Here is a 20,695-nt window from a genome sequence, read left to right on the forward strand (position 1 = left end):
TCAGCCGGTTCACACCGGTTCTGCAGAACCGATACCTAATGCATTATGCAGTGGCGTAGCTACGTTTTGGGTGCCCCCCCCCCGCCGTTAGGGGGGGGAGCGCCCCTCCCCGTCGCCGCCCCGCCCCGCCAAGCACCCCTACCCCGCCGCCCCCCGTTTCCTAATGCGCCCCATCGGCTGGGTGGAGGCTGAATCCCACCACTGATGACAGTGCCATTACATTGCGCTGCTTTCCTGCAGCCGCGCAAACACCGGAAGCACTACCTGGTGGTGTGTGTGTGTCACACTGAGGGCATCTGGCTGAGCGGGAATATCACGCTGGACTGGGAGCACTTCACCGTGGAGGAGTGGGGGCCAGAGTCCCCCTGCAGGTTCAGCGTGCTCGCCGGGGTGCTGTCCCTGCTGGCCTCTGCCGTGCAGGCCTGGAGGTCCCTCTTCCTGCTGTGCAAGGGCCATAAGGAGTGAGTACTGCACGCCGGGGGAGGGGATGAGCTGGAGGCACTAGAGTGCAAGCTCTGCAGTCATGTCACTAGAGAGTGAGCTCTGCAGCCATGTCCCTAGAGTGTTAGCTCTGCAGCCATGTTACTAGAGTGTTAGCTCTGCAGCCATGTCACTAGAGTCTGGATGGTCTCTATATTGTACATTGCCACTATAGTGTTGTATTTCGTAAGGATCACTAGAATGGTCTGTGCTTTGTCAGGTAAGGTTGGCAGGCTTTCTAGTTACTTATAGTTCTTTGATATAACATTATTCCATTTATTGGCTATTGAAACCACTATAATATTAAATCACTCCAACAAATGGTACTTATATGTTAGTTGGGCACCCACTATAGTTAGTGCGCTCATACCCCCACTATCCATGTCAGCGTAGAGCCGGAAGCGTGGCGAGCGTAGCGAGCCCCAGGAGAGGATGCGGAAAACTAAGCAAATTGCTTAGTGGGAGCCCAACTAACATATAAATATCCAACAAATTAATTATGTTTTAAGCATCACATCCGGTTTACAGTGCATTGAAAGAAAAGCTAGGGCCGCTTACTTGCATTTAAGTTGCCAGCCAGTTCCTAGACCTCAGCCGATATCTACTGTGCCACCATTGCACCACCCCCCCCCCCGAGTGATGCAATGTTATCAAATTGACAAAATTCGGAAATTCAGAGGATGTGCTGCTGTAGCAAAGCTCACCTAGAGAGGGTTCCTCTGGATCTATACTCGGCATTGGCCATGCGTAGCCAGTTCACCGAGCAAGTGTAGGAGTCTAGCTAGGGACGTGAAGAGACAAGTGATGCTCTGTCTTCACTCTGGGCACATTGCAGGCATGGGCTTTTGGAGCCCCTGGAACTGCAGGTAACAAGTAATATATTTGGGCATTATAATCACGTACTGGAGTGTAAATTTGGTTGCTAATATTGGGCCAGATTCAGAGCTGCTCACTGGGCTGTGAGTATTTGAAGCCCAGCTAGCAAGAAAAGGATGCCCCGCCGAGCTCCCTCCCCTGCCCCTGTGCATGGATGCGAGTGAGTTCGCAGCTGTGCACACATGGGGAAAATCACCATTGAATGATTTCCCCCCTGCTCCCAGCACTGAGTAAGTCTAGATTCACTCAGCGAAGGCCGAGGGGAGAAGATGCCTGCTGTTGAAGTCAGCAGCCCTCCCTCCCAATGGCTGGGGAATGCCTGCGTACTGTGAACATGCATGTTCTTTCAATAAGGCATGCATATGGGACTGAATCAGGCCAATTGAGCCAGATCACACCGCAACTGTGACTGTTGATAAATGCGCCCCTTCGTTTAGCATAACCCCGGGGCAGAGTGCATACCCACACACACAGGGCCAGATTCTCTAAGCTTCAGAAGTGATAAAATGGAGAGGGATAAACAGCCAGCCAATCAGCTTCTACCTGCCATGTCACAGACTGTGTTTGAAAAATGTCAGGCAGGAGCTGATTGGCTGGCTGTTTCACTTTTGAAGCTTAGAGAATCTGGCCTACAGTGCTTGCAATAACAATAGCAGCCCTAAAATTAACAAATTAAAAATGCACCAACAATATAAGACCAGGGCCATAATATACACTGAAAGTATGCTGCTTTACACTATATAGTCTTATAATGATATCAATCTCTGAATCAAAGTCCTATTTTCTTCTGCAGTCATGTACCATTCACAAAGAACCACAGACACCATTGTACGAGTATTGTAGCACGCATTGCATCATGGGTTGTTCTGCCCTATACCACTTGCACAGGATGTTCTCCTTCATGAAGCATGTACTGGATAAACATACATTATTGCTTTTCTAATGAAAACTAAAATAAATAACAATGGCCCTTATTCAGATCTGATCGCAGTACAAATTTGTTCTCATAATGGGCAAAACCATGTGCACTGCAGGTGGGCCAGATGTAACATATGCAGAGAGAGTTAGATTTGAGTGGGGTGTGTTGATACTAAAATCTAAATTGCAGTGTAAAAATAATGCAGCCAGTATTTACCCTGCACAGAAACAAAATAACTCACACAAATCTAACTCTCCCTATACATGTTACATCTGCTCCACCTGCAGTGCACATGGTTTTGCCCATTTTGAGAACAAATTTGTACTGCGATCAGATCTGAAAAAGGGCCAATGTGTATTCATATAGAAGATTTTCAGTTTTTGTAGAAACATTCTCTAAATAGATGCCTAAAATGAATGTTTTTTAAATGAGGCATTTGTCATGGAAACATACAATATCCTGGCATAATACAACTAAGATCAGGAGCTGGAAATTGTCAACAGGTAATAGAATTGATGAGCATTTATGCTAATTTACATTATCTCTAATTAACTCTGCAATTAGTCTTTGTTTCCTTGTAAACCACACATGGGATATAAAGCTCTGCTAATTTAAATGAAAATTATAAACCTTTCTAAATGTGAATATTAGAATAGATTAGAGCTTGGAAACATGTCTTCACGTCCTGTGTTTTTATATACACCATATTGAATATTGCACGCTATAACAGCTATTTAATGAATGCAAATAACTTAACATTTGGTTGCAATAGAGTGGTGTTCTTGTTAATACCTTGCCCTCACAGTAGCGCCCCCAAGTTATTAAAATGCCTGTACAGTTCTGCTCCATGTGCACTCACAATAGTGCACAATATGCCCCCACAGTTCTGCTCCATATGACCTCACAATAGTGCACATTGGGGGTTATTCTTGTTGATTAGTTCGGATGTGAATTCGCACCAATGCAAGTCAACCAGAACTCGCCCTGTGAATGGTGGTACGCCGGCCCACCATTCACACGGGCCGTACGTTCGCACGGAATGCAAATGGATGTTTTACATAAACATCAATTCGCAGCCTGTGGGACCATCGAATGATGTGGAATGTACACACATATTAGCAACCTTAGATGTGTGTGCATATTCTAAAGGAAGCGAGCAGGCAGCTGACATCTGGGGATGTCAGCTGATCAAACCCCCCCCCCCCGCACCCGCTTCATTGGCCCATCTCATTGGTACTCCCTTGAAATGCTGGGCATTCCCATATGCTAGTGGTCCACCCTTCCTCCCCCGCAACCAGCGTCTGCACATTTACTTTGCGCATGTGCATATGCAAAACATCAGACCCCGCCGGGCTGGGAGCTTTTTCAAAGAAAGGCAGAGTGGAAAGAGCACCTGTTCTGCCTGTCATCTCTCTGCTTTGCAGACTGGATGGATGCCAGCAGTGTACCCACAGTGCACACCGCTGGCACACACCTAGTTATGGTCCTGGTGAAGGGGCTAGGAGTGGGAAACAATTGAGGATACGAATAAAGTAGACACACAGTTGATCCAATGTTTTTTTTTTTTTTGGTCCTGACAGCTTGTACGCATCATTAGATTAACTCTATCTCCTTTGCCTGTTGTTTCTGGAGAGTTCAATGCTTTTATTTTTATTTCTTCATTTCTGTTCTCTTCCACAGTCACTGCAGTCTTTCATCCACCAAAATCCTGCCCTCTGCTTGTCTACTTCATTTCTCTGTCAGCACTCTGTCCCTGTCTCTTACGTTCTTTACTCGAAACATGTAAAATAATAATAATAATAATAATAATACGATTATTAACAATCAATAAATTAACTAAGCTGCAACAAATGTAAATATGATCAGGTATAGCACATTTATACTTATGGAGAAATAACATTTTAAACCACCATGTACAGAAAGGTTCTCATAAGAAAACATCTCAGATTAATTCATCATGTAGACCCCTCGGGTGAAACGTGCCTCGCCTTACCATCCAGAAATCTTCCCTTCTGAGTAATACAGTCATTACTTTCCTCCACAGGGTGGCAATTGTACCTCTTCTGGTATCTGCCAGGGAGAAGCCGGCATCATTAATGCTGATTTCACATGACACTGCTGGAGCAGAGATAGAAACATTCAGCTACTGGTGGTTAGAGCTCTTCTGTATTACACTAAGAGTTCTACTCCATCTCTGGACCCCATACACTGCACTGTGGGTAATCAATCCTCTGCCTCCAAGGGACACATCATTTCATCAGCCAAAATAAAAAAAATTGTGTTGTAGATATGTATATACAGTATCGCAAATGTGTGCAAATGCCAATACCCATTGGGGACGTGTTAATGTAATTGCGGTCTATGCAGACTTGTGCAATCACTTCATTGGGGCAGATGTATTAAGCCTTAACAAGAGATAAATGCAAGGGTGATAAAGAGAGATAAACGTCCAGCCAATCACCTGCTAACTGCCATGTTACAGGCTGTGCTTGAAAAAAGTCAGTAAGGAGCTGATTGGCTGGACTTTTATCTCTCCTTATCACCCTTGCATTTATCTCTTGTTAAGGCTTAATACATCTGCCCCATTATGCCTTATTCGAGTACTAGGCTGGTGCAGGGCACATTTACGATGATCATTGATATGAATCCAAGTGAATGTATGCATTTAGGGGGTTATTCTGGTTCACTCAGAAAGGCACAATCACTCTCTATTGGACAAAACCATATGCACTGCAGGTGGGGCTGATGTAAAATGTGCAGAGAGAGTTAGATTTGGTTGGGGGGTGTACTTCAAGCTGATATCTATATTGCAGTGTAAAAATAAAGCAGCCAGTATTTACCCTGCACAAAAACAATAAAACACCCAAATCTAACTCTCTCTGCACATAATACATTAGCCCAACCTGCAGTGCACATGGTTTTGTCCATTAGAGAGTGATTGTGCCTTTCCGAGTGAACCAGAATAACCCCCTTAGTCTTCTGCCGGTTATGAGAGCAATTGTGTCAGAAGAGTGTCAGATTCTGCATCAGTCTCTCCGGCCCGGCTATTAAAAAAATCTAGTCAAGTCATTCATTTTATCTTTTTCCGTTTTTCTAACATATTATCGTATAATCATTCAAAAGTCTTAATTATGCTAGAATTTAGAAATGTAATTAATGTACGTCAAGCTATGCTGATGAGAAGTAACATTTATGTCATTAATACAGCAGGCTTATCAACTCATTCAAATGTTCAAACTTCTGTTAGAACAAGGAAATACATGATCCTCATTTGTTAGGGTGACTCCATGAGGCTGTGCCATGGAGAGATAGGAAAATTTACATATGCTAGTTAGCCTACAGTACCTAGTATTTGATAAATGATCCGTAATTATGAAGTGAGGACCATCCATTGGTTGGTTAAAGATGGCACCTTAGTCTACATGCCGTAAATTGTTTGTATTTATCATATTATTCATTGGCTTCATTTAACAAAGTGGGGGACATTTAGTAGGATTCACAGAAAGGCCTCGAGCGGAAGAAGGAAAATCTAATTAGCATGAAAAATTGCATACATTTGTTAAAGTCAATTTACTGCTACTGTTTACATCACTTTGTATGCAAGAAATTCATCGCTTATTACTTTGCTGCAGGAGATGCTGCTCCATTGAAAGATACATGACTGAAGATTATAATTTTCAAGGTCATTCTGAAAACATAGTTTTTGCTTTTGTGCTCTGCTAACTTAATTGCAGTTATGATTGTTGGTTCTTGTGCAGTTTCACGGGGCCAGCAGGGCGCCGTGCTACTTCCGGGCTCTGAGCTCGCCAAACTATCTAAAATAAAGTAACTTAACTCCATGCCAACGTGGATAGTTTATACCCCCACTATCCACATTGGCATGGAGTTGATTTTAGAGATTTTAGATAGCGTGGCGAGCGTATCGAGCCACCGAGCCCACAGCGTGGACGAGCGAAGTGAGCCCCGCAAGGGGACTCAGACGCACGGCGCCATGCTGGCGCCGTGAAACTACACAAGTACCTGATTGTTTAAGCTACCAGCACCTAATGAATCAAGACTTAGACTGTAAGGGATATATAGGGCGTGATGTTGCGCAAGATGCATATGAGGAGTTGTACTACTGTACATGCATCTTTGGGAGTGAATCACTACTCACAGCGCATTCACCTTCATACTATATTCTAGGTGCGCAGACATTGTGCATGCATAATTTTAGACACTAATTCAATCCTATGTTTTCAACCATCTGTTTGTCTGGCAAATGTGCAGTCACTATTTGGTTTCAATCATACTTTATTTATTATTTAGTTACAGTTTCTAATATACTGTAGCGCAGCATATTCTGTTTTGCTTTACAATTGGAAATAACAGTGATTAAACAAACCAACATAGAGGTAGGAGGGTCCTGCTCTCAAGCTTACAATCTATTTATTATTTATGCTGAGAATAAAAACGATACAAAAACATATACCTTGCTGTATACAAAAACAATGTATGCAAAAATAACTAAGAAAGCAGATATGACTTCAGAGATGGATGTATAATCAGCAAATCATCATCATCAATTTCATCATCAGTGTATATTTGCTTCTGTTGCATACCATTGGGTGTGAACAGATGATAGACGGCAATATGTATCAAGTTTCAAAAAGTGATAAAATGCAGAGTGATAATCAACCAGCCAATCAGCTCCTGTCTGTCATTTTCCAAACCCAGCTTGTAACATGGTAGTTAAGAGCTGATTGGCTGGTTGTTTATCATTCTCCATTTTATAATTTTTTGAAGCTTGATACATCTGGCCCACAGTGTATACACCCATATACATATATGACCAGGGACACAATTGGGGGAGGGCTGGGGGTAGGGGTTTGCGTGCTGGATGTGATACTCATACGTTCCTGCAGGGGGGGGGGGGTGTGAAGGAGTGGAGCCAAATTATTGTCTTGCTCTTGGTGACAAAAATCCTAGTTTAAGTCCTGATATATGTCTATCTGCAGGTGTTAGTAAACTCTCCAGAGTAGATGAGTCTCTGTTCATTTTATCACTGGGGACACCAGACAGGTCGCTCCCCCTCCCCTTCCCTGAATAAGCAGTGAACCCGACTGGGATACAGCGCATGTGGTCCTTTCACCGCTGGGAGTTGGGTCGGAGGTCGGAACTGCATGCATGACTGACCTCCGACTCAGGTCCGATGTGCATGGGTCTGGGCATGGGACTCAATGGGACATCAAAGGCCTCCAATTTGGGACCATTTCTCGGCCCGATCCACCGGCCCAAATCAGATAAGTGTATGGGGCCTTTAGTGTACCTCTTTACAGGATATTTTGCTTATACAATATTATGCGACAGAAACAGACATAAATTCAACTGAATATCAATCCCGATCCTGAAATCACTGCAAAATACTTTCTAAAATCATGCACAGTCCTGAAACATAAAAGTACAGCAGGAATGTGAAATACAGCTTTGCACAATGTTACAACAGAGATCCAAGCCCTGACAATGCTAAATACCAGCTATTTTTGTCAATTGGATATTTAACTTTGTTTACATGTTCCTGCCATTGTGCTAATTCCCAGGATTACTAAATATTCTCTCTAGTGCCTCATACACAGCATTTTTACTGCATTTCTAATGCTTTCTGACCACATAAAAATGAAACTGTGCAGACAGCATATATCTAAACCATGCTAAACCTCAATAAATGTGTGTGCTGATCATATAGGGTATTTAGAACTATAAGAAAAAAACAATATGCATTTCTGCTACATCATCTGATATTTTATTCAATAATGCAAGAAGCAGAAGATGTTAAGACATTAGTTATATACAGAACAAGTGCTTTTTGATAGACAGAATGTGGGCGCTCCTCTTTTTCTGAACACACAGTTGTCTATATGTATATAAAGATTATAATAATACTCCCCTCTGGTCTGGATCGGGACCTCTGTATCTTCCAAATGGCAAGGATTTTGTAATTCACAGTTGTCTTAGGGAACATATGGAATGAAAACACATGTGTATATATATGTTCAGTAAATTTCTTCTTTTATAAAGATATGTGCAGTGGCGGTTTACCTATGGGCTGCAGGGCTGCAGCCCCCCCCCCTACCCAGGTAAAATCCGCAACTCTAGTGAAGCCAGATGCAGTCTGTGAGACTGCACTGGCTTCATTGTGATTGACAGTGACTTCCTATTGGAAGTCCGACCTGCCAGTCACAAAGGCCAGTCACAAAGGCTGCCGTGCAAAAACGGCGATCGCTCATGCGCAGTACCTATATCGGTACTCTGCACGCGCTGGTCCCGGTGCCTGTCAAGTGTAATTTAGAGATGGCAAAACGGGTCACTAAGACGAGCCAGGATCCAGCGGATCACTGCGTGAAAAGATCCAGATCATTTAGATGGGTCCTCGACTCACTTTGAAAAAAGGGCTAATTTGATAATAAAGAAGCATCATTTGTTTTACAATCATTTATTGACATTTTTTTTCAAACTTTTTATTTTTTAAACAGTGAGCTGAACAAATAAGAACATACATGACCAAGTAAAACACTGATCGATGGCTGGGTGCAGAATCGCCATCGATGGCAACCATCAATGGCGTCTGCACTGATGGCCATCCCTAGCAGCAGCAGCCTTGTTATTCTTTCTTTTACTTGCAGTCGCAGCACTGTACTCAGTCTCCAGATTTAGTACATCTCAGCTGTCATAGATGGCAGTGCTGAGCTCAGGCAAATACATTGTAATGAAAAACGAAACTGAAAGTAAAGGAATGACGGTTCACCCTTTTGTGATCGACGGCTCACTCACTCTTTTTATGGGATCTGTCCAAAAGATCCGCTTTGTTCGGAAACGACCCATCTCTAATTGGTATTGAACAGGTCGTTGGGCCGTTGCCCAAGCAGCCCATAGAGGCTGGCCACATGCGCAGTACACATGTTTGTACTGCGCATGCGCCAGTCCCGGCACCTGTCATCATAGCACAGGGACTAGCCGAAGCAGCGGCGGCGACAGGGGGAGGGGGGTACCTGATATGTGGTACCCCCACTGTGGCCAGAGGCAGCCCCCCTCCCCAATAAGGTACAGTGAACCACTGTGCTCCAGAAGTAGCCCAGGTGTTTGTGTGCGCACAGATATTTTACTGTAGTTGGTAAACTCCATGGCTATTTGGATTGCACCCCATAGAATAATGAAGTAGATTTATAAACAGAATGATCACGGTATGACAAAAATAATGACCACCTATCATACAACAGCAAAATTCCTCGCCTCTCTCTTTCGTAGCCCTTACTCACATAAAGTTGAATCGCTGTAGCGAGTATCCACCACAACCAAGGGCTAACTTTATTTCTACACCGGGCAAATGTTGGGCCTGGGAAGATCATTGTAATGTAATCCTTGTACCCTGAGATTTCTGCTGACAGGATACAGTATAAAATATTCCTCCAGTTAGTATGCCCTAGATCTATGCTAATATTACTGAGTAAGAACTAGAGAAGGGCGCAAACTCCTGTGTTTGGGTATTGGTCCTAATTTATTGTCATATTTTGGTTATGGCAAACCGACCTTCAAGCCTTCAGTTAATTTTTGGAGCCCAGCAATCAGGTATATGTCACCTGTCTAGTTATCACCCCCAAAAAATGGCTTTATGTCAATCACCTTGCGAATGGGCAGCAGTTAAATAAAGTAGCAGGCTTTCATCACGGGATGGCCTTGCACATGTGTACTACTGGCTGCACGCATATGCAGTCTATCGATATTCCCCCGGCCTGAAAATTTTCAGCCGTGCAATCAGGTCTTAAGCAGGCAATTTTTGGTGCAATTACAGGCAGAAAATCGATTTATAAAATGTATAAAACACCTAAAATCATGTCATTTTTGAAATGCAAAAACCCAATATTCAGATTTAAAATCTGAATTCCAAACCAGGAGAATATCTGAACTTGGACTTGATTCTGATGTCATCTCATCGGGGGATCCAGACCTGGTTTTTGTTAAGTTTAGATCCACAAAGTTTGCGTGGGTTCAGATTTCTGGAGAACAGAACTGCAAATCTCTAATAAGAATGTTGTGTCAGTCAATTTGTTCCAACTTGGTGCCACAAACTACTAAGCCAATTTTCATGAAAACAGCATAATTTCCAAGAAATAAATTAAGCTGGGTACACTCTATCCGATCCCAGAGGTCAGAATTCTCATGGGGCTAAGTACGAGGCTTGGGGTTAGGAATATCCAGCATGAGTGGAAGCTGCAGCTAAAGAAAGAAGATACCAAGGATACCGGGAGCTCAGGGGCAGTGAGGACAGGATGGAGAGAGTGAGTATGGACGCTAGGTCATTCCAGGTCTGCGCCGGGATCACCACACGGCAAGACCGCTATGGGTCCTGTGGCAGTGCTGTGCAGGTTGCGGAGCTCACACCATCGCTAGCCACTGCCCGGGCATCCTGCACAGGTCTGGCTCCCAACACTCCCTTACCCCTCCCCCCATGAGGCTGACCATAAGAACTGACCCCGACAAACTAAAAGACTCATACAGGCTAGCGGGATGCTGCAGCCTGCATCACTGCCACCACTGCCCCGATCCTCAAATTGCATGCTTAGGGACTCTTTTGGGTCAGGATCTTACTTTCAGTCCTCATATCCAACCCAACCAGACAAATAGATGTTCTTTGTTTGTGCATCTGTATGCAACTTTTTTTGCGAGGTACATGGTAACATAGTAACATAGTTCAACCTGCAGTGTAACTGATCTCCTAACCCATTTTTAATCATATCAATTGAATCTGGCATCACAACCTTCTCTGGCAGAGTGTTCCATATCTTAACTGCCCTTACTGTAAAGAAACCCTTCCTTCTCTGGGTGAGAAACTTCCTCTACTCTAACCTTATGGGGTGACATGTATCCTGTGTACAGTACTTCTGGGAAACAGATTGCCAGTTATTTCACTGTATTGACCCTTTATGTATTTGTATTAATTAATCATATCCCCACTTAGATGCCTCTTCTCCAATGTAAGAATCTAAACACTTAATCAATTTTGTTGCTCTTCTCTACCACCTGCACCAGAGCTGTGTCTGTTTTGTCACTTTCTGGGCACCTCACATGCCAACATCAGCATAAGTAAATATATATTCAGTACTCCAAGTTATATTATAGCTTGTTTTTTCCAGAAGACTTTGAATTTCTAGAAGATTATATTAAGGTGCATACACACTGTACAATTTTTTTGACCACGTTTTTTGTCCAATTTTGTTTATTTCGGCCATTCTGAATGAAATTGGTCAAAATATCTTTCAGTGCGTTTGCGATGAACAATGAATGATGATGCCCATACCCACCAGTTGTTCATCAAAATTGTTTGTCAACTGTGCATGCAGCTAAATTTGGATATCTTTCAAAAAGAGCCTATAAACTGTAGCTAGATCTTTTCGTCTTTCGTCTGTCGTCAGTATCTTTTGTCAACATCTTTCGTCCAGGACACTGGGTTCAAGGGAAATGTCTTTCAATGAAATTGGTCAAAAAAGTGTACAGTGTGTATGCACTTTTAGTTGGCTTATTTCTGCTTACATGGCAAAGACAATCTACTAAAAATGAACAAACAAGTGATTTAAAAAAAATGCAATAAATTAAAAAAGTGCTTAGCAGTTCTTGCTTCAATGTTCATTAATTTACCATTAGAAAAGAAATAAGGGATTAATAAATCAAAATAGGCAGTGAGTGTAGGTGGAAAGCTGCACTGGGATTACATAGACAACATGCTATAAATTGCAGAAATGCAATATACAGTATGTAGAATCGGACTCAAAATGGGGTATACATAAAATTTGCATTTTCGGACGGCTCTTATTAAAACTGAGTATGCATGCACATGTATGTAGATTTTAATGAATCTTAAATATAGGACTCTTTCAGTTTAGTAGAGCTGAATAGAGTTAGGAAGGGGTAAGCAAGGATAGGCTGGGTGTAGTACTGTAAGTGTGTACACGTAATTACAACTCAAATAACTCATATTGAACATCTTAACTTGGTTGTCCTACAGTATATGAGCAATTAGTCAGGATATTTAAGACTGTAGCAGCACATTGGGCCAGATGTATCAAGCTTCAAAAAGTGATAAAATGAAGAGTGATAAACAGCTAGCCCAGCGGTTCTCAAACTGTGGTGTCGCGACTCCATGTTGATGACCATCAGGTTGATGACTTCTCTAATCTCAGTCAGTGATTCAAGGAGTCTGCAAAATCTATTGAATTATTTGTTATTTGAGACGCCTCACATCATTTTGCACCTGAACAATGCTACCATGCATGTGCTGTCTGCTGACTCCACATGTGATGTGATGACCTTATGCAGTAACTTGCTAGGGTCCTGTCATTATTTTTATTGTTTGATGGGGTCCCAAAGCAAAATAGTTTGAGGACCCCTGAGCTCGCCAATCAGCCCCTACCTGCCATGTCACAGGCTGTGTTTGAAAAATGACAGTTGGGAAAAGATTGTCTGGTTGTTTATCTGTTTCCACTTTATCACGTTTTGAAGCTTGATACATCTGGCCTATTGTACCTTGTCATCTAGTTGTTCAGCTACTGGCCATCTCTGCAATCAGTCATCTACCGTACAAATGCAAAAGTCTTAGTTACCTATTAATTTGGTTGTTTGACAGTTAGGATGGAAAGCCAGACTACAGTATACAGTATATAGGCACCACACCTCCTCCAGGGCAGATTAAAGTGCACAATTTATTGATATACATTATATGAATTTTAAAATATGGAGATGTCTGATTTATTTTAAACAAAAAAATGTAATTAAGACTTTATCATTTACTGGTTTATAACGCTCAAAATTGTAGTGGCATTTACTATAGAATTATTTTATTAAATAAGAATTCTCGACTGTAAATTCAATCTACTGTATTTTGTAAGAACAGAACCAATAAATAAAATGCTGCTGGCATTTGCTGGGGAAAAAGCAATGTAGAACGAGGAGTCCAGGGACTCAGAGTAAAATAACTAAAAATAAGCATTCTGTAACTTATAACGTGTATGCTATATAAGCAGTTTTGAAAAATTTATTTTTTAGACATGCATTTATGTATATATCTTATATCTTATAATACATGTATGAAATGTATGATACATATATATATATATATATATATATATATATATATGAACAGGTTACCCCAACCGCGCTTCAATATATGTATGGCAGCAATTCTGGGGGGCCCTCTGTTAGGCAGGACCCAGGATAGAGATAGAAAGAAAGGGGGGGGGGTTCCCAGAATGCGCCCTTCCTAAAATACGGGATAATAATTGTTTTGTCCAACGCCAAACGGAATTAACAATGCCAGTACAAAAGAGTAATTCTTTAACAATAAAAAGATTTAACGATGAAACGTTTTTTTTTTATTAAAAGGTTGTCTTCTCAGTGAGGATGTTAGCACCTAGCGGTTAGCGTCCTCCTAGTGTTAGTATACACAGTTGTTAAATACTTATTCACTCCTTACTGCATTGCTATGGTCAACTTAGCCCGTATTGCTATAGTGTTTTTGTCCTTAATGTATTTGCTGTTCGTTCTTGTATAGTTTTTCACATTTTGTTTGTTGTGTTTTTATATGTATTTTATTTATCAGGTTTTCTGACTGTTATCACCAATCATGTTTTAGGGCTATGGAGCGCTCCATTTTTGCTGTTTTGTTTACTGGTATCCCCTGACAACGTCCTGCGATATGGCGTTGAGGGGTGATGACATCACTTGTGGAGATCGTGGGGCAGGGCGTGGGCTTGACTCCCGCCTCACGCAGCACACACTGCTATTTAAACTTGGATCACTTGCTTTTGTATTAGCCTGAAGACAACATGTAAATGTTGAAACGTAGCTATAAGAGCTAATTATTAAACCACGTCTTTGTACTAAGCTGGAGTGCTGCATCATTGTTTCCTACATACGCTGTTTCAGTATTGGATGCGGGCACCCGCTGAAGGTGGATTATAAAGATTGTTGGAGTGCCGGACACAAGTGTTTGTTATATTGAAGCTATCAGCTGGGACTTTTCTCTCATCGGATATCTTCGGCCAAGGCACCCCCCTATCATCAAGTGCTGTCAAGTCGCTCAGGTGATGTGGTGCTCATGTCCGCATGAACACCACTTGTCGTCCTTTATGTTTTAAGTGCTCCCGTAGCACGAATTTTTCTATATACTTTTTTTGCATGTTTTTTGCATATTTTTCCAGTAACAAGCACTGTCACTTTAAAAACACTGCTGCGGCAGTCTTAATCACTTACGTATTTGTTCAGGTGTTGGTGTATCTGAACAGCTGCATCATGGCCGAGGGCACTGATGACACTACGGGCGGGCTCAGACAGATTGTGTTACCAGCCTGTGATATCTTTAGCTACTCTGAGTCAGAAGCTGAAGTAATACGCTTCAAGGATGATGTCACACAGGTGGGCATCCCAGTTCCACTGGATGACACCTACAGAGATCTATTAAAACTACATAAGCGTTACACTGACTATTATATGCATGGGCTCACACTGAGCGATTATCATAGATCTAGGAAAATCCCTCGGGGACTCAGAGTTAGAAATGGTCCCACTATTGGGAGAAATGACCCAAACTTTTGTAAAAAATGGGCAGCCATAGCTAACAAGTGCTCCCTTGATTTCATGCTGCTGATCATTGAGCAGTGCAGTATGGAGATGGCAGCCACTACCACCAAAATTGAGTCTTTTGAAATTCTGCACAAGGAGGAGTTGAAAGGCGATGTTTCCATCGATTGGTATGCCAAACTCCAAGCCCAAATACAAGCATACAAACAAGAACTGGTAAAGTTTAAGAAAGAAAAACGTAATAAAGTAGACCAAGATTACGAAAATAACACTGTCTACAGATGGGCGGAGCCTGCCTTTGACAACTCCAAGAGAAAGCCTTTTTTTCGTAGACGCAGAGGTGGTACGGGCAGGAATTATGGATCATCCACGGATGTGGGATCCTCTAATAGCGAAAGTGACACAAGCAAGATACAGATGCAATCTAAATCACAGGGACACCCTTTAGGGGTGGCTACCCGTGCCCGGATCAAGGGCGGAGGCGAAGATTTACTCGACGTGCCGGCCAAAACAAAAGGCAGAGGACGTGGAGCAAAGCCCCCCAGGGGCTGCTAAATTTGGTGGTTAATATTTCTTCTTACCAATTGTCGAATGAGGAGGAGAAACTCTTGAATAAAGGGTTATCGTTTATTCCCTCAGTAACATTTAATAAAGAGCAGTGGACAGTAGACCAACATCGTCTCCACCGACAATTGAAGATCAAAGAACATTTTGCAAAAAATCCTGTACCAAGTGTACCGAGTGAAATACTTCCACCACAGCTGACAAAAGTTCTACCCAGATCCAGTTTCGACCCCCAGGGCTTTAATCCCTCGGTAAAAACTTTTATGAGACTGTTGAATAAAGAAGTCGACACAGTGACAGTGCCGACAGCTCCTAAATTACAGTGCAATTTTTCTAAAAAAGAACGTGAGTGTCTTGAATCCCTGGCAAGGAACAAATCTATTGTTTTCCGCGGTGCGGATAAGGGGGGTGCCCTGGTGATCCAGGATAGCACCAAGTACCATCAACAAGTGATGCGACATCTTTCAGACACCGCTACTTACAGTCAATTGCCCGGAGACCCAACATCTATATTTAAACAAGAACTTTCTGAACTTTCGCAACGTGGAGTGGACAGTAACATCATTTCCCCCAAATTAAAAGAAGCATTGCTCCCGAAAGCTCCAATTGTGCCTATTATTTATTGTATCCCCAAGATACATAAGTCACTCAGTGATCCTCCTGGCAGACCCATTGTGTCTGCTAGGGGATCACTGTTTCAACCCACGTCAATTTACATCGACAGCCTTATCCAGCCTTGTTTGTCTGCAAACCCTAGATTCCTGCAAGACACCACCAGTTTGCTTTGCAAACTAAAGGATCTGCCGCCACTAAATGACGACGTGGTGATGTTCACGGTTGACGTAGGAAGCCTTTACACGGTGATCCCACATCATTTGGGTTTACTGTGTATGGCCAGTTTCTTGAAAAATAGCTCTATTTACTCTGGACCTGATGTGGATTTGATTACTGATCTTTTGAGTATGGTTCTCAAAAAGAATTTCTTTTTGTATGGTTCACAGTTTTATCTGCAAGACGTTGGCGTAGCGATGGGGGCGGCAGTCGCTCCATCCTACGCCAACGTCTACATGTTTTCTATCGAAGAGGATGTTTTTTTCTCAAGTCCCGATGTGGCGGGTAGAATCATTTTTTATACCCGCTACATCGATGATTTGCTAATTTTTTGGCAGGGTGAGGGATGCGATCTTGCTGCCCACATAGATAGATACAATCAGGGCCCTGGTACCATCAAATTCACCTACAATTCGAGTAAATCAGTCATACACTATTTGGATGTGTCAATTTCCATTAAGGACGGGCTGATTTCAACTTGCTTATATTCTAAACCTACAGATAGAAACAATTTGCTTCATTATGAAAGTTGCCACCCAAGGTCTACCCTCCTTGGGTTACCATATTCTCAATTAATCAGATGTAAAAGAATCAACTCAGATCCCATAATTGCCGATCAACAAATGCACACAATGATGGACAACTTTCATGCTAGGGGATATGGTAAAGAACTCCTGTTGGAGGCTAAAGCTAGGGTCGATAGCACCCCCAGAGAATCCCTTTTGTCAGCATCATCCAAAAAATCTAGTCCTAGGGGACCTATGATGCCCTTCATTCAAACTTTTAATCGGTCCAGTCCATCCATCGTTGATAGAACTAAGAAACTTTGGTCTATAGTGTCTTCTGACCAGGACCTTAAGTTACAGTCCACCAGATTAATGCCTTGTTTCAAACGAGGACGGAACCTTCGTGATAAGTTGGTGCAAACATTCAGTGAACCAGAAACTGCACCAGTGGGTAAAATTGGGTGTTCACGATGTACGTGCACCACTTGTAGATTCCTCATCCCCGGATCAACCTTTTATCACCCCCAAACAGGCCGCCCGTTGTCTATTAGGCATGCATTAAATTGCAACACAAAATTCACTGTGTACCAGATTGTTTGTCCCTGTGGGCTGTCATACATAGGTAAAACCGAGCGTGCGTTCAAGGAACGTATGGCAGCCCACAGGTCGGCAATCAAGAATGCATTGGCCTCTAAGAAAAGTGACCAGCCCGTGGCCCGCCACTTCTTGGACGCCCGTCATGGGATATCATCCTTGCGATATAGGATGATTGACCATGTACCGGCGTCCTTGAGGGGCGGGGACCGGGGCAAACGTCTGTTGCAGCGGGAGGCGTTCTGGATTATGAAATTAAACACAGTTAGCCCCAGGGGTTTAAATGAATCCATTGGTCTTAATGTATTGCTGTAGTCACTAGACTCTTACTGGTGGCTGTACTGCGCGGAGTCGCACCTAGCGGTTAGCGTCCTCCTAGTGTTAGTATACACAGTTGTTAAATACTTATTCACTCCTTACTGCATTGCTATGGTCAACTTAGCCCGTATTGCTATAGTGTTTTTGTCCTTAATGTATTTGCTGTTCGTTCTTGTATAGTTTTTCACATTTTGTTTGTTGTGTTTTTATATGTATTTTATATATCACGTTTTCTGACTGTTATCACCAATCATGTTTTAGCGCTATGGAGCGCTCCATTTTTGCTGTTTTGTTTACTGGTATCCCCTGACAACGTCCTGCGATATGGCGTTGAGGGGTGATGACATCACTTGTGGAGATCGTGGGGCAGGGCGTGGGCTTGACTCCCGCCTCACGCAGCACACACTGCTATTTAAACTTGGATCACTTGCTTTTGTATTAGCCTGAAGACAACATGTAAATGTTGAAACGTAGCTATAAGAGCTAATTATTAAACCACGTCTTTGTACTAAGCTGGAGTGCTGCATCATTGTTTCCTACATACGCTGTTTCAGTATTGGATGCGGGCACCCGCTGAAGGTGGATTATAAAGATTGTTGGAGTGCCGGACACAAGTGTTTGTTATATATATATATATATATATATATATATATATAATGTGGGAAGAAGGCGGCACTCTCACAGGCTTGCTTAAAGATTAAAAGTCCTTTATTGCAGCGGTCCTACGCCGTTACGGAGTTACCTCCGTCATCAGGGACACAATGGCATACACAAAATACAAACATTAAATACAGCAAAGCAAACAGTTACCCCACCCCCCGTGTCACACCCGATAGGTCACCTACTCACCCACCCCCGTCAGAATCCCGCCGCACACCTGCTAGCCCATAACGCGATCAGCCCACGGTATCACACTGGGCGGTGGAGCACGTCACTCTCACTGACCTGCTTCTTCCGCACCACGTGACCGGACAGGCCGCATCGCGCTATTGGACAGAATACGTGCGCGTCATCGATATGAGACGGAGGATGGACGGGCGCAGCATGTGATACCACCGGTCTCTATGGAAACAATAACCACACATAAATAAACAATATAAAAAGCGATCAATAACAATCGGCTGAATAAAAAGCATAAAACATGGTACTAACGTTTGCATACTAGCACATCCAATATCGCATATCAAAAAAGATCATTATTTATATATAGAATTAAGCATATTATGCACAAGTAAACTATTCCATATTATAAGCCAACACAGTGATGAGACATAAGCTGAACGACATAAGTATGTAAATTTATCTTATAAATGTATATAGCCCAGAAGGTGAAAACACAAAAATAACATAGTGGTTTTAAATGAAGCACTGGAGCCCCAGAGTCTCATTTAGACCACCGGGGGACATAGTCCCCAGAGAAAAAATCCAGCGACTCTCTCTCTGGAGAAGAACTTTGTTCCTATTCCCCCCTCTGATAGACAAAGGCACGTGATCAATGATCATGGTGCGTAAAGAAGCCACACTATGTTTAAACAATAAGCAGTGGCGGGCCACGGGTTGATCGCTATGTCCACTGGATATAGCTTGGTGTATGGAGGACCTATGTAGGGCCATGCGCTCCTTAAAGGTGCGCTGGGTTTTCCCCACATAGGTCAAGCCACACGGACAGGTCAAGGTGTAAATAATATAGGTTGAAGAGCAAGTCAGGGGAAATTTGATGTAGATTTTATATCCTTTATGGGGATGTGTAAAAAAACTCCCCACAGCCATTGACCTGCATGTAGTACACCCAAGACATCGAAAGCATCCATTTTTTCTAGACAAAAAATGCTGACTGGGATTCTTCTTGTCCCAACCCGTGATGTCATACTTGACAATTCTGTCCTTAATGCTACTCCCCCTGGTGTAACTGGGGAGTACCCTGGAATTGTGTAAAAGTGGTAAGTCTCTGTCGGTGGAAAGCATAGGCCATAGCTGTTTAACCTTTTTGGTTTTAAGCTCTGAACCGACAGAGTATCGATTGACCCAGGGAACCCGTTGAGACATGTCATCCATGGGCAGACCGATTTTAGTTTTTAAGAGTTGTTCACGGGGCATGGCTAGAACTTTATCTTTCAAAATGTTAAGTTCACATCTAGGGTACCCTCTTAATACAAATTTCTCCACCATAGATTGTAATGCAATGGGGACCTCCTCAGGATTTGATGTAATTCTTCTTACCCGTAATAACTGTGAATAAGGAAGCCCTTTGCGGAGGGGGGTAGGATGGAAACTTTCATTTCTCAACAATGTATTTCTATCAGTCGCCTTCACGAACAGGGAAGTGCTAATGGCAGCATCCCTCTTCGAAATGGAGACATCAAGAAATTGTACATTATTGATATTCATATCATAAGTGAACCCGACCACACTGCCACTGTGGGCGTGGTCCACAAACACCTGCTCCAAACTCTCTTGGTCTTGATTCCCTGTGGGCTGTCATACATAGGTAAAACCGAGCGTGCGTTCAAGGAACGTATGGCAGCCCACAGGTCGGCAATCAAGAATGCATTGGCCTCTAAGAAAAGTGACCAGCCCGTGGCCCGCCACTTCTTGGACGCCCGTCATGGGATATCATCCTTGCGATATAGGATGATTGACCATGTACCGGCGTCCTTGAGGGGCGGGGACCGGGGCAAACGTCTGTTGCAGCGGGAGGCGTTCTGGATTATGAAATTAAACACAGTTAGCCCCAGGGGTTTAAATGAATCCATTGGTCTTAATGTATTGCTGTAGTCACTAGACTCTTACTGGTGGCTGTACTGCGCGGAGTCGCACCTAGCGGTTAGCGTCCTCCTAGTGTTAGTATACACAGTTGTTAAATACTTATTCACTCCTTACTGCATTGCTATGGTCAACTTAGCCCGTATTGCTATAGTGTTTTTGTCCTTAATGTATTTGCTGTTCGTTCTTGTATAGTTTTTCACATTTTGTTTGTTGTGTTTTTATATGTATTTTA

General features: G+C 42.8%; 1 long non-coding RNA gene across 1 annotated transcript in view; it reads right to left on the reverse strand.

Moving 5' to 3' along the window:
- Positions 1 to 3,856: 3,856 nt before the first annotated feature.
- Positions 3,857 to 20,695, reverse strand: part of LOC146026162 (uncharacterized) — a 19,746-nt gene continuing 2,907 nt past the window's right edge. The window contains exons 2-3 of the long non-coding RNA XR_014454374.1: positions 4,269 to 4,393; positions 3,857 to 4,042 (exon numbers count right to left, since the gene is read on the reverse strand). This is a non-coding gene — a long non-coding RNA (uncharacterized LOC146026162). The remainder of the gene's footprint in view (positions 4,043 to 4,268; positions 4,394 to 20,695) is intronic.

This window comes from Crinia signifera, chromosome 1, assembly GCF_055691185.1.
Source record: "Crinia signifera chromosome 1, ASM5569118v1, whole genome shotgun sequence".
Taxonomy (NCBI): Eukaryota; Metazoa; Chordata; class Amphibia; order Anura; family Myobatrachidae; genus Crinia; species Crinia signifera.